At 36.3% G+C, this 13889-nt stretch overlaps 1 long non-coding RNA gene across 12 annotated transcripts; it reads right to left on the bottom strand.

Moving 5' to 3' along the window:
• Window positions 1-1144: 1144 nt before the first annotated feature.
• LOC137714736 (uncharacterized) lies at window positions 1145-5917 on the bottom strand. Of its 12 annotated transcripts, none has more exons than XR_015963641.1 (9): window positions 5414-5917; window positions 5087-5270; window positions 4513-4647; window positions 4322-4424; window positions 4123-4204; window positions 3875-3917; window positions 3451-3501; window positions 3001-3090; window positions 1145-2851 (listed from the first exon to the last, which is right to left on the bottom strand). It is a non-coding gene; the product is annotated as an uncharacterized LOC137714736 (long non-coding RNA). The 12 variants fall into 12 exon arrangements; XR_015963636.1 differs by having other exon boundaries at window positions 4322-4365; XR_015963635.1 differs by lacking the exon at window positions 4322-4424 and having other exon boundaries at window positions 1145-1369; window positions 2093-2183; window positions 2391-2851; window positions 3001-3501.
• Between the last annotated feature and the right edge of the window lie 7972 nt (window positions 5918-13889).

Here is a 13889-nt window from a genome sequence, read left to right as displayed (position 1 = left end):
ATGGCCAGTCAGAAGGAAAAAAAAAAAAAAAAAAAGAATTTCCGATGGGGCAATTTTCAACACCTAGCGAGGGTGTTATCACTTATATCCGACAGCAGAATGTGTTTTTCGACTGCATTTGACCTTCGCAAATGACCTTTTTTCTTCTAGTGAGTTATGAGACAATTATGGCATGATCGTACATATTTATAACTGCTCATCATACATATGGGTCAGGACCAAATTCACATGTACGTTCACATCGCATCGTTACACTCACTACGGACCCATTGTAGATGCCTTCCTGTACAAATTTGCAATAGGCAACTAGGACTCGTATGTGATGCCCTTAGCACCAGCTTCTCGTGTATGTAGTATTTGAGCATCAATTATTATACCCAGCATGTTCCATGTAGCTACTTTCTGCTTGGGGTTGTGTATCTGCATATTTGTAATGAGCATTCCACTTTATATAGTTTGAGATGTTGTCGTTTACCATACATTTGAATATTTGGATTTATGATAATCGATGTTCATACTATTACATCTTACCTATGATGAGAATATTTTTACTCTTATTGCACTTGCATCTGTAATCTAACATTACATTTACATCCAGCACTGTGCACTCTCACCAACAGTTATAGGCTTCCGTTTTAATTTATTCACACTTTTACTCAACATTTTCATAACATAACTTCAGCACCTTCGGAGTATCAGCAATCACGCTTAACTTCGGTATCCACAAGGATATTTGGGTAAGGGTTTGTCAGAAACATAATTTAACAAGCATCAATTGCAAAATTGAAAATCTTCTTGTGCTTCATGCGGACCTCACATCATGCAACCATTATTGTGCTAATTAAGAAACAAACATGAAGTAATGGGCCTACAACTATTATTATCGTTTCCTAATATGGCGACTATCCAAATGTTTTCACATTAGTTGGAATTTTAAGATTTTTTTTATTTTTTTATTTTTTTATTTTTTTTTATTTTTTTCCACCCCACCCCACCGCAGGCCTCGAACCTGGGAAATTAGATTAACACTAGAAAATAGCCCACGCATTGCTGCAGGACTTCAATGTACCAACCTTAACTGTATGAATACGACACATTTAACTTGAATAAATTAAACATAATCATGAATGAACAAAGAGATAGATGAGTTAAAGAGGTCGGTAAGATAAGCAGCTTGGTTATACATTCAACAGAGCTGATATGAAAAGACATCATACAATTAACATGATAAAGTTGAACGTTCTTGATTACAAAAGATGTGGTTGCAAAAAATCCTCTGTTTCCATAAGAAACAGAAGCAACATGCAGTTCACACATATATTGCCTCTGAAGTTAAGATTGCAAAATATATGTCCTACAGGCCAGCCGCCTGTTTTAGCAGTTAACAAAAAACATTAAAAGTATTCCATTTTTGTTTCAGCAGCTAAGCTTTCAAGCACTAATGTTCAATGAAAAAAAAAAAAAAAAATTCGGGACGCCTATTTCCATAAGAAACAGAAGCATGATGCAGTCCACACATATTTTGCCCTTGCAACTAAGGTGGCAAAATATATGACCTGTAGGCCTGACACCTTTCAGCAGTTAACAAAAAACAAAAAAACTGTTCCATTGTTGTTTCAGCAAATTTTCAAGGACATGGTGGTAACTCCAAGAAAACAAAATGTTGGAAGATATAAAAACAGGGCTAATTTCAAGCATAAACTATCTCTGAAAAATTAATACCTCAAGTTTGTTTCCCCAATCTACACCATAAATATTACTTAAAATTAACAAGCCTTAGACAACAAACTGAGGAAGCTCCTTGAAAAAATCTACAGTGCTATAAAACACCCCAATAAGAATAATAAAATAAGATGCCAAGAATTCATGAGCAGCTAATTATAAGCTAAAGGAAAGACGGTCTAGTGCCTAAGAACCAAGGAAGTGAAACTTTTCTTGTTATATATGGATATGCATGCTATAAGAAAGATTTATTCTCCCATGTAGTAGGCTGTTCTCTGTAATCTTAAGCTAACCCAAGTAGACTAATTATAATTATGCAAAATATATATAAACCTGACTTTTTTAGACTGGGATTCGAAAGAATCAATACCTTGGCATATAATTGTCTTCAATAATGACTGCAAGATCATCTTTCTAGCCATGCAACAAATCCAAATTGAGCACCCTTGCATAATCTTGGGCTTACATTATGGAAAACAGAAGCACCGCCAACGTTTAGAACAATCAACGTTACATGCCAACATCATTAGAGAGTGAACAATTAGGACCATTTTTTCTGTCCAGCCATTTTAGTTCGCCTAACTCTATGTAATTGCTTCTAATAACAGAATATTCTGATTGATATGGACAGCATAGTTACTCTAAAAAAAGGCTAGAATCATTCATACCTGCCAAAACCCAGAGTAATCTGGTTCAAGATGTGAGAGACCATTTATTTCTGTATAACCATCAGAAGTCTCACTCATCTGCCTCCCAATCCCCTCCAATTATCCAACAGATGTGTAAATGAAACAATGAAAATATATGGGAACTCAAAACTCAAGTGACCTTTCTTCTTGCATGAGAACTCAAATTCAAAACTCAAAATTAAGTCTCATAAAAAGTATAAAGTATAAAGCCATCTTATTTTTTCACCACATAAACAACAAATCACAAACGTAACTGTACACCCAGATAAAAAATTATTCAAATTCAGATAAAATTCGCATGAGTCGTCCAGAATCAGAATTATATTAACATTTTTCATCCCTGGTTTACATTCCTGCTTACAACTATATTACACTTCTAAACTATCTTGGTTGTCACTTCAGAACTGCCGTCTTTTATTTTTCATGATATACATGCTTCTCTGTTACAAATTGGAAAAATAAAAGTTGTTAATGTAAATGAATAACAGTTTTAGTGAAGAGAGTGATTTTCCTAATAAATAATTGAGTAAATTTTTGTGGTACTCAAATGCATTTAATAAGATTCATTAAAATAAAAATTGCAAGCTACCTTTTATTGTTGGTCAGCAACCTTCTACAAACTTTATTTTGGTGCCAGCACAAACAGTCACAACCTTCGTAAATAACAATTGACAAAAACCTGTCCGGATTCAAGATAAATCTTCAATGACAGTCATGATAAAATCTGCCATTCTTCTAGTAGCATTCTTGCAATAAATAAAAAAGAAAAAGACAACCATTGAGTTGCTTTACTTCCAAATTCAACTCATCCACCATACATAAAAACAACTAGAGGGAGGAAATAAAAAAAAATCCTAAAACATAAAATTTCCAGTGCATGCACCACGTAGCTCCATATACGGTTATATCACTCCTAAAATCAACTTATGCAGAACTATACACCATAAACATTCTCAAAGATACAATGTCCGGCTTGTATACTACTCAGACGACATAATCCATCGAAAATTAATCTGCAAGAAGAATAAAGAAAATTTACCCTAACAGCACCATTAAAAAAATGGGAATCCTGGAGATATTTTTGTTCAACCTGAATGGAAAATCAACAGAATTTCAAATTTCAAACAGTGAGCATTTTTCAAACCCAAAATTGAATCATCACAAAACGAATTCAGTGCAACCATTATGCCCAAGGGAAATTTATTGTAACAAAATTCAAATGGATAGCAATCATGTCCGTGGATAACTATGACTTTTCTTATAACTTGACAGGTCCAATCCCAAATTCTGTCATTTTCCTAAAGATGTTCCAATTTCGCAAAATCTTAAATCCAACTACATTTCTCATTGAGCAAAAATGGCCACGTATGAGAACCAAAACAAAGCCTTGAAGGGGGGAAGAAGAAAGCTACAAAAAAAAAACTGAGTAAAGGTACTGTTCGGCTTCTGCAATAATGATTTACCTAACAAAAGTTTCCATTTTGTTGGGGGTTTAGGCACTGGCAGCTGTAGAAAGCAATAGAATATGTCATTGGTGGGCAGATGTTATGCTTAAGAATACAATAGCAACTCCTAATTCGATTACAGAAAAAAACCAACAGCATCAATAGCCTTTTTGCATACACTAACATTTTAGTCAACCAATTTACATGATAAGAACTGTAAATTGGCTTCGCGACAAAAGGGGATCGACTAAAATCTCGACAATTACCTGAAAATACCATTCTACTTCTTTTCAATTGTGAAGCATTCTGCATGTATTCACTATCAAATACTTATACACATGATCAAACCTGTCAAAACAACATCGTTTGACAACCATCATAAAAAATACACCCAAAATTAAAATTAGTAATAAGAAACTAAAATAAAAGCAAGAAAAATAAAAATTGAAAATTGATAGGACTTACAAATGCCCATCTTTTCTTACTTCAAGAAAACTACTCAAGAAACACTGAGATAAAGAGTTCCAAAAATAAGAAATATAAGCATTTTTCCAACTTACTGAGTCTCCTACCAAAAAAATGAAATATTAATGTTGCATAATAGAAGAGAAAACAACAGTAGATTTCTTTTATGCACTGCTTTTTTTCCAACTTACCCCAATATAATAGCATTCCACAACATTATATTGTTATCCTGGGGCACCTCGCTAATCCCTGTAGGTGGGTCCTGTTGCAGCCTCTTGAAGTCTCTCATCAGCCTCTTCCTTGCAAGTCCCGTCATTGCTAATTTGCTACCACCCATATATTCATGAACCCAATTTAATAAACCGTATTGTAAGATTAACTATGCATTGAGCGAAAACCAATTTCAATTTTTTTTCCAATGCCTGCCAAAACATCAAAAGCCACATTTCTACACCATATTGCACACAAAAGATATTGGGACAACTCATTTGCGCAACTTAAAACACATAATTACCAATACAAATACTTTAAAGTACGACATAGATAGCTTCAGCTGAGCTACATATAGACAAATTCAAAATTCAAGACTTGAAATCGGGCTCAAAAACTGGAAATTTCACTTCAATTAAGCAGCTTTTCAAAAACTGTAGTCTTGAGTTTTCTCAGACAGTAGCAGATTTTCCATAGCTGATTTCAGTAACCCCAAATCAATTTAAAATTAAAATAAATAGATTTAAATTCCAAATTGGGCATGAAATTACTTGCCTTGAGTAGGGAAGGTTTTACAAAACGCCGCCTTTGGAGACCCTGCCTTTGAGCGGCTGCGGCGCCTGGTATGGCAGTGCGAGACAGAGAGAGAGTTTGAGAAGCAGTGATTAATTTTTTGGATGAGAGAAACGGAATGAAGCAGAAGACTCGAGAAGAGGCATCTTCAACGATGATGAACGCTCTACAAAAAAAATCCCCAAAATCACAAAAAGGAAATTTGAACACAAAATCCATTTGTAAATCCAAAATCACAAAAATGAAATTCAAACAAAACAGAAAGGAAATTAAGAGAGAAAGGGAGAATAGAGAGAGAGATCGAAGTACCGTTAGTTAAAGAGTGGACGACGTCCGTTTTCGGCGCACAGTAATCCCTGAAGATCTCTTCCGCCGTTGGCGGACTCGAGCCCATCTCCCTGCTCCTCTCCTTCATCTCACCGACGCTCTCGAGTTACAGAAATGGAGGTCAGTTTGTGTGGTTCGGTTTTAGGAAGCCGGAGTCGATGCTATTCCAGAGATGGTGTTGTGGCTGCTAGGGTTTGAGTAGGAGAGAGAGAGGAAGAGTGAGAGATGAGAGGAGAGCGCACGCTTGTAACCCAGCAATCCGTGCCAAACCAAACGGACAAAATTACCCTCCCAAACCAGCCCCATTTGGCTGGTATTGTTGTAAATAGTATGAAATCGAGTGGCTCCGTGCTGAGCCATATGGACAAATCACCCTCTGAACTTTTGAGAATTACCCTCCCAATCCAGCCTAATTTGGCTGGCATTTTTGCAAATGGAATGAAATCGAGTGGCATTTTCTTGACTGTAGCCATGAACAGGCGAATTCCCCTCAACTTCAGAACAGATAATGTCAGGTAAAATTAAAATCATGTTGGCGTCCGACGCACGTTTAGAAATAGGAAAATAGCATACAATTAGTGTTATGAAGTCCACTTCGGCATTACAATTCGAGTCCCATGATATATTAGTAACCAAATCACATTTACAAGGAAATATTCTTTCTGTATAATTTTATGGTATCATATTAAAACTGTTTAAAAGTATTTATCTTAGCATACTATATGGTTAAATTTTGATTTTCTTCTTTAATATATGACCCAAAACAAACATATAATTAGATGTGCGATTTTAAAGACGCAATGAAAAAAAAATCTAACAACCAAAAATTACACAATTCTATTCATATATCACTAGTATGAAAAACAATAGTATAAATGTACCCTATAAACAATATATACAGATCCTTTAACAAGAGGGATCCCCATTTTTCAAAAAAATAGGGACATCCTCTTGATCGTTAGATTGGCTTTAATGAAATTGTGTGATTGAGATTAAATCACAAGCCACACAATCTCAATCACGCAATTTCATTAAATCCAATATAATAGTCAAGAGGGTATTCCCATTTTTTTTGAAAAATAGGGATCCCTCTTGTTAAATGATCTGTGTGACATCCCACATCGCCCAGGGGAGTGATCTTTATATGTATATTCTCATCCCTACCTAAGCGAGGCCTTTTGGGAGATCACTGGTTTCGGGTTCCGTGGGAACTCTGAAGTTAAGCGAGAAGGAGGCTAGAGCAATCCCATGATGGGTGACCCACTGGGAAGTTGCTCATGAGTTCCTAAAAAACAAAACCGTGAGGGAATGGTAAGCCCAAAGCGGACAATATCGTGCTACGGTGGTGGAGCGAGCCCGAGAAGTGATCCACCCCGGGCCGAGATGTGACATCCCACATCGCCCAGGGGTGTGATCCTTATATGTATATTCTCATCCCTACCTAGCGCAAGGTCTTTTGGGAGCTCATTGGCTTCGGGTTCCATGGGAACTTCGAAGTTAAGCGAGTAGCGCGCGAGAGCATTCCCAGGATGGGTGACCCATCGGGAAGTTCTCGTGTGAGTTCCCAGAAACAAAACCGTGAGGGCGTGGTCGGGGCCCAAAGCGGACAATATCGTGCTATGGTGGTGGAGCGGGCCCGGGATGTGACAATTTGTATATATATATATATTAAAAGTTAGAGAGATAACTTTTGCTAGGGACATGAGCGAAGTAGGTGCAAAATATCATACTGTTTAGTTTCGTAACTATAACACAAAAGGATTGCAGGTAAAAAGATGAATGGAGGGATACTAATATTATTGCTTTCACTTCTTTTCTTTGCTATGTATTGTGATTACACACGGAATGCTATTTATATAGAGCCACATCCGTGAAGGTTTACAAAAAATGAAATGATTGTCTTTTGAAAAACCTAACATATCAACAACAACACAACTATTCTCAAGCCTTCCTCACTATTAGCTAAAGCATGTAGGCATATATTTCTCCAATTTTTACGACAATATATGAAATTCCAAAACCCACCAAACTGACCAAACAAAAAATAAAAATAAAACTAAAAAATAAAAATGAAAAAGACATTTTATCTAAAGTTTTACTACAGTACAAGTAATGATATGTATTGTTACTTATTTAAATTTAATGGATTGCTTGCTCAAATCATTTGTACTGTACTCGTATCATATATATCACACACAAGTCTTGTGATAAGAAAAAATAGAACACCTTTTAGGAGTATTAATATCGTCACATGAATTGTAAATGCATGAAAGTGATGCACCAAAAAATCTGTGGTTCCTAATGGAATAGGTAACAAAGCAACTTTGCCGCCCATTGCCACTAAACCACCACCCAAGATGATGGCGGCTATAAAGGTCTAAATCAGGGCTTAGAAGCTCAAAAAGTAAAACACTAAACCAATCCACAAGGAGTATGATCTCCACACACCCCATTTTACTTCTCACACATCTTTTTAATTTTCGGCTATTGGATCGGATGAATTGAAGAAGATAAACGGACAAAAATTATCAAGGGTGTATGAGAAGTAAAATGCGGTGTATGGATAACACATCCCATCCACAAAACACCCGGCATGCCCTTCTCCCCCTCTTCTTCTTTATTTGGCAAATCTCTTTTCAAAATTTCCCTCCTCCACCGCAACCCCAACCACCAACCCTTGTTATATTAAAAGGAAAACTAATGAAAATAGCTTGAAAACTTTGAGTTTTAATGATAAGGACAAAATAAAGGGTAAAGTGAATAATACCAGAATTGACTTTTTAGTGTAAAAATGTGGTTTTTCATTAAAGTGAATAGTACCGTAGGCTTTTCGTCAAAACTCCCTATATTAAAACCCCTCCACCCCCAAAATCCCCAATTTTTTTTCCCAAAACCTTTGATTTTCTCACCAACCAAACTAACAAACAAAAACAAAACCATCACAACAATCTCCCCTACATGTCTCCCATTCCTTTCCCACAATCCAATCCCCCACCCACAAACCTTAACCCTAATTTTCCCTCCTGAAAAACAAAAGAGTGGAAATTAGGGTTTTTGGAGAATTGGGCAATTGATGTGAAAATTAACTTGACACACAAATTAAACCCTATTTGTGACAATTGCAGTATATATGCAAGTAGGGATCGTTCTAGACCGGGGATTAACTAGGGATGCTAATCAACACAAATAAGACTCAAAAACACTAAACTAAACTCTATAGACTCAAAACTAACTTAAAACACTCAAAATAGCAACAAATAATAAAAAAGACTCAATTCTAGACCTAACAAGTGATTTTGACGAAAATAAAACTTAACTTGACTCAAAAGACTAAAAGAAAACAGATTTTGACTCAAATAACAAAACTAAATGAAAAGGGGATTGTTTTTGACGAATTTAAAACTTAAAATAGAAACTTTGTATAAAACACTTTGCAAAAACGAGTTTAGGTGAATTAAATGGGTGAAAGGCTAGTTAGAGGGTCCTTCTCCACACATGACATATGCATATAAACCAATTTCCAGTTACTATTCCTTTAGACTATGAATGACAACACTCCAAGTTAATTGCATCGCACAATCATCCACCAAATTTTCCTTATTTCATTGAATTAGATGGAATACGCATTGCAACCAAATTATTCTCAAGTTCCCTATATGAAACGCATGATAGAGATACATATCAAAAGTCATTAAGTTCTCTGAAAATCATAAGCATTGACAAGGCATTCACCACTATAAAACACATGAGACTCATACCAAGGATTTACTTAACACGATTGTAACTAGCAACCTCCACTACTTGTGAATATAAGTGAATAACTATTACGTGAAACTCCCTTATACTCTAGCATCAAATTCATGCATGCAAATTAAGTGTCGACCCTCAACCAACATACATAAACAAGTTTTGATAACTTAGATAAGCAAATCACATCAAGACTCAAGAAACAATAACTGGATATAATCAATTCATATAAAACATATAATCATGGCTTCGAATTCACCTCTAACTAAAAAGAAATTAGTTCCACATGTTCATCATAATTAAAAACCAAATTAACATAAACATTGAACTAAAACAAAGGACAGAATACACTTAGAAACACTCCACACTCCAATGGCAAATTCTGAACCCTCCTTGGATGGCAGATTGCACAAGTCTTGTTCTCATTCCTTCCTTCCTTGTGGCACTAGGGTGATGTGGTGTGAATTGTGGTGTTTGATGGCTGAATGTATGAATGAATGAATGGGTGAATGGATGGATTGAATGGTGCGGCATAGGGTTGTTTTTATAGGCTAATTTATGCACAATTTCTGAAGGAAAAGGATTGCACAATCCAATGGGAAAAGGTTTCATAAACAGTATGTGTGACGATGTGCGGGTTTTTTTAATTTTTTTAATATTAAAATTATGTCTTTTTCATTAAAATTTAAGTTCTTTTGTCCTTTTCATTAAAGTTTAAGGGTTTTTCATTAAAATTTGTCTTTTTCATTAAATAAAGAATAGCATGATTTTTGGTTAAAATAAACTTAGTCCAAGCCCTTTTCATGAAAGTTCCCTAAAATATGTAGTATATTATCGTGTAATAGCCCGTTCCTAAAAATTATGATTTTTATAATTTTAATAAGTGAAGTTACGAAGATGCCCTTTGAGGCAAAGCGTTGACTTTTGTTCACTGCCTTGTCGTGTTATGTAAGGTTCATTTTGTTGGCATATTCTTGTAGTACCCATTGCTACGGACGCATGGGCGCAAACAGGGCGTGATTTGGAGTTATAACGGAAGAGTTATTAACGTTTAAAGTTAGGGATATTTTGGTAATTTTATTTAACTTGGAAGGCTCCAAATTTCTAGAGCAGAGATCTGTGAGGTCACGTGTGTGGTTGGGATGGAAGGAAAGAAAGAAATGGACGGCTGGGATGAGAAGGAGAGAAGAGAAAGGAGGAAAGGAGGGAAGAAGGTGACCAATCAGAAATAGGAGCAAAGAGGGGAAAGGAGAAAAGAAAATGAGGGGAGACACGAGTTGGCTCGTGTAACTCATCGGGCACCACCCACACCGTCGCCTTCCTGACATTTTTTCGTCGGTTTTCTGGCGATCTAACCCTCACCACCACGTAAAAACTAATCCTTATCTTCCCCTTTTCCATTTCCAACTAAATTTTATTGGGTTTGAGCTTGAATTCGAGTAGAACGAAACCCGTGGGTTCTATGGGTGCCATGGCGAAATCCAACGATTGTGAAGTTAACCCATCAAATTACCACCACCACTAGGCTCTTAACCCCAGAAACAAAGCCCAAGCTATGTTTGAGATGTTGGAGTGAATTTGGAGGTTGAATCGAACACACCCAAGTTTAGGGTTCTGTACGGTTCAAGCTAAATTGGGGCATTTTCCGGTCAAATTGGCTTTAGTCACAGGTATGAAAGTTGCCCCACTCATTAAGATCTTCATTCATGTAAAATTTGAGAATTTTTAGAAATAGTTGAATTTTCCGGCGAGTCGGGGCGGCCGACCGCCACTGGCGATGGCGCGTGGCCAGTGGATCATCGATGTTATTTTATGATAAATCGACATATTGATCTGAGATTTGATATCCATATGATGTGATTTGATTATTGTAAATCTAGTTTGATTAAGGTACGTTACTTGGTAAAAATATGAATCGACGATCCGACCGTTGGATTGTCACCAAAATTTAATATGTTATAGTACATAATATTTGAGGATCACAGGAACTTACGGATTGAGAATCCAAGGTGTGGATCTTCCTGAATTGGATTTGTAAGTTGGTAAAATAAAACATTAACCGCCACTTGAATTTGCAATTGGCGGAGATCCAACCGTTGGATCATAATGAAATTTTAGGTGATGTTTTAGAAACATAATGTAGATGTTTGGAAGTTACTGATTGGAAATTCGAGGAGTAGATCTTCCGGATTGAGTTACTTAGGGTTGTGGACCCTACCGTCAATCTTTGACCGACAGTTGACTTTTGGTCAATGGGTCTCAAATCATTCTAGATAGTCCTTGGGGGATGTGTTTTATGTAAATTACATGTTTTATCAGTAAGGATTCTGAGATGTGATTTGATATTTGCTTTAGGCGACTGTCGTTCAAGACATCTTGATATTCATGCTAGGGAGTTGCAGCGCAGACTCCAGGTGAGTGGGCTTTTGGTTTTCTATAGATACGTATGTATGCTTTACTTTTTTCCCAGAAATTGTTTGAAATGAAATTTGATTGAAATGCCATGTCATACTTGCGTTATATTTTAGTATATGCATTATGCTAGGGAGTTGTAGTCATGCATAATGTTGCATGATGCTGCGGAGCCCAGGTAAGCTATAGGTGAGTACATTATAATGTTAGTGGTTGTGATGTATATGGTTATGCATGGATGCACTTAGTACTCATTATCCTGCACCCTGGTGTTAGTGCTCCGCCCGAGGTCAAGGCCTAGCCTTCATGTGATCGTTCACCTCCCGCACCACACGCTCACCTTGGATCCAAGGCAGGTGTCAACCTGTCGTACAGACCATATTAGGTGGTTTCGATTTGTAGGTGACTTGCGATACTTCGCACAACCTTTACGTGATCATAGCACTTGTGCATATTTATTTACACATAGCCTGTCGTATAGACCACATTATATGGTTTCGACTCATGTGCAGGAATTATTTTTGAGCTATAGATTCAGCCGTACAGGTCACGTTGGTGACTCCAGCTGATATATCTTTTTGTATTGATTTGCATCACTTGGCTTACATATTTATTACTGAGATACTTGACATGGCACTCACTTTGGTTTTCATTGCTCTTAAGCCAAATTTTTATATACGTATGTATAATTATTTTCTGGGAAATTATACGGGTTTTACGGTGAGGGGTTATTATTTTTGGAAAGAGAAATGGTTCTAAAAAGCTTTGGTTTTGCCCACTCACATTTTCTATTTTTCGCCCCTCCAGGTTTTAGCTACTGAAAGTTTGTATCAATGAAGATTCTTGGCGAATCTCAGTATGGGTGGCTACCTTTGAGGGTATGATCCTTACCCACACCACTGTACTTTACTTATGCTCTGACGTTGCATGTGAAATGGGTTCATTCCCGCTTACAGCGCACTCTGGTCTTTAGGTACTTTTAGGTTCAAATTTATTCACATTTTCCACATCACTATAATTTATGGCTTCGTCACATTCCAAGTGTCGGCCAGCACATCTCGACTCAGAGTCCTAGTGGACATTTCAGTCAGGGTGTGTCAATCGACTCATCATTGTGCATCATTATGAAATTCTGCCCCCCCCTCCCCACTTTCTCTCCTCTTTCCAAATACAAACAATTCTTTCCCCCACTGTTTCTCTCCCCTCTATGAATATAAAAGTGCGCACTCCAGATTATTGAGTTAATTTTTTCATAACCTATTTGTTATCTTTCACTTTGTTTTGATCGTAGTAGCTTTCTTTCTTCAAGAAAGTACATCTCTACCAAATATAATTAAGAACTATAGATAATACTATTTGAAATAAAACTTTGACCAAAACATAAGCTGTTAAAAAAACTTGATTTCCAAAGTGACTCTAAAAGTTATTTGGACTGATTGTCAAGCAACCAAAGAAATAAAAATCTCACATCGTTTCTTCAATTCATCCATCTTCAATCTATGAGCTCTATGTTTCCAGTATTTGCACATTTTTCTAAGAATGCTTGAAGTTGAAGAGCTAAAGTTGTGACTTAGAACTCCAAATATAAACTTCAATAAACAAAATGTTAGAATGATAACACAAATTGTGACTTAGAACTCCAAATATAAGTTTCAATACAAACCTGATTATAAAAGTCATGAAATGATGAATAAGAGGTTGTCATATTTGATGGAGCATTGATAGTTTCTTGATCATGTTGCTCTGCAAGTGGACATATATTCATACATAATAATATAGCATATTCACAATAAAAAAAAGTATAAAGTACCATATAGAATGAGTATTACCAGAAACTATAGCATTAGGTGGTGACATTTGGGAGGTATATCTAACTTTTGCCATTTTCTTCGATTTTTCCAAAGCACTTTTCAATCTCTTGTTGGTTACCCCTTTAGCTTTCATGGTTGAAGGATCCAATATATGTCAATCATCATCTTGAACACTGGAAGTAGAGAGGCTATTTTTCTTTTTAACCTTATTTGAGGCTTTCTTTGCTTTATGCCTTTTTCAACAAACTTCATTGCCTCTGATAATTTTCACTAACAATGTAAGCACCTTAATCACTCATTGACGCTAAGCTAAAAAGACTATTTCCTTTATGCATCAATTGATTGAGACGTAATGATTTAGTAGACTTCAGATTTCCTTGTGGTGATGAATCATTTATATCACTACTCAAAAGCATCCCTTCTTTGACCGTTTTGGTCCATCTCTTTAATACAAACTTTGTGCATCTCCTCCTACCATCATTTAAGAC

This window comes from Pyrus communis, chromosome 6 (assembly GCF_041283825.1).
Source record: "Pyrus communis isolate YQ-2024b chromosome 6, ASM4128382v1, whole genome shotgun sequence".
Lineage (NCBI taxonomy): Eukaryota > Viridiplantae > Streptophyta > Magnoliopsida > Rosales > Rosaceae > Pyrus > Pyrus communis.
This window is presented reverse-complemented; position numbering and strand designations above follow the sequence as displayed.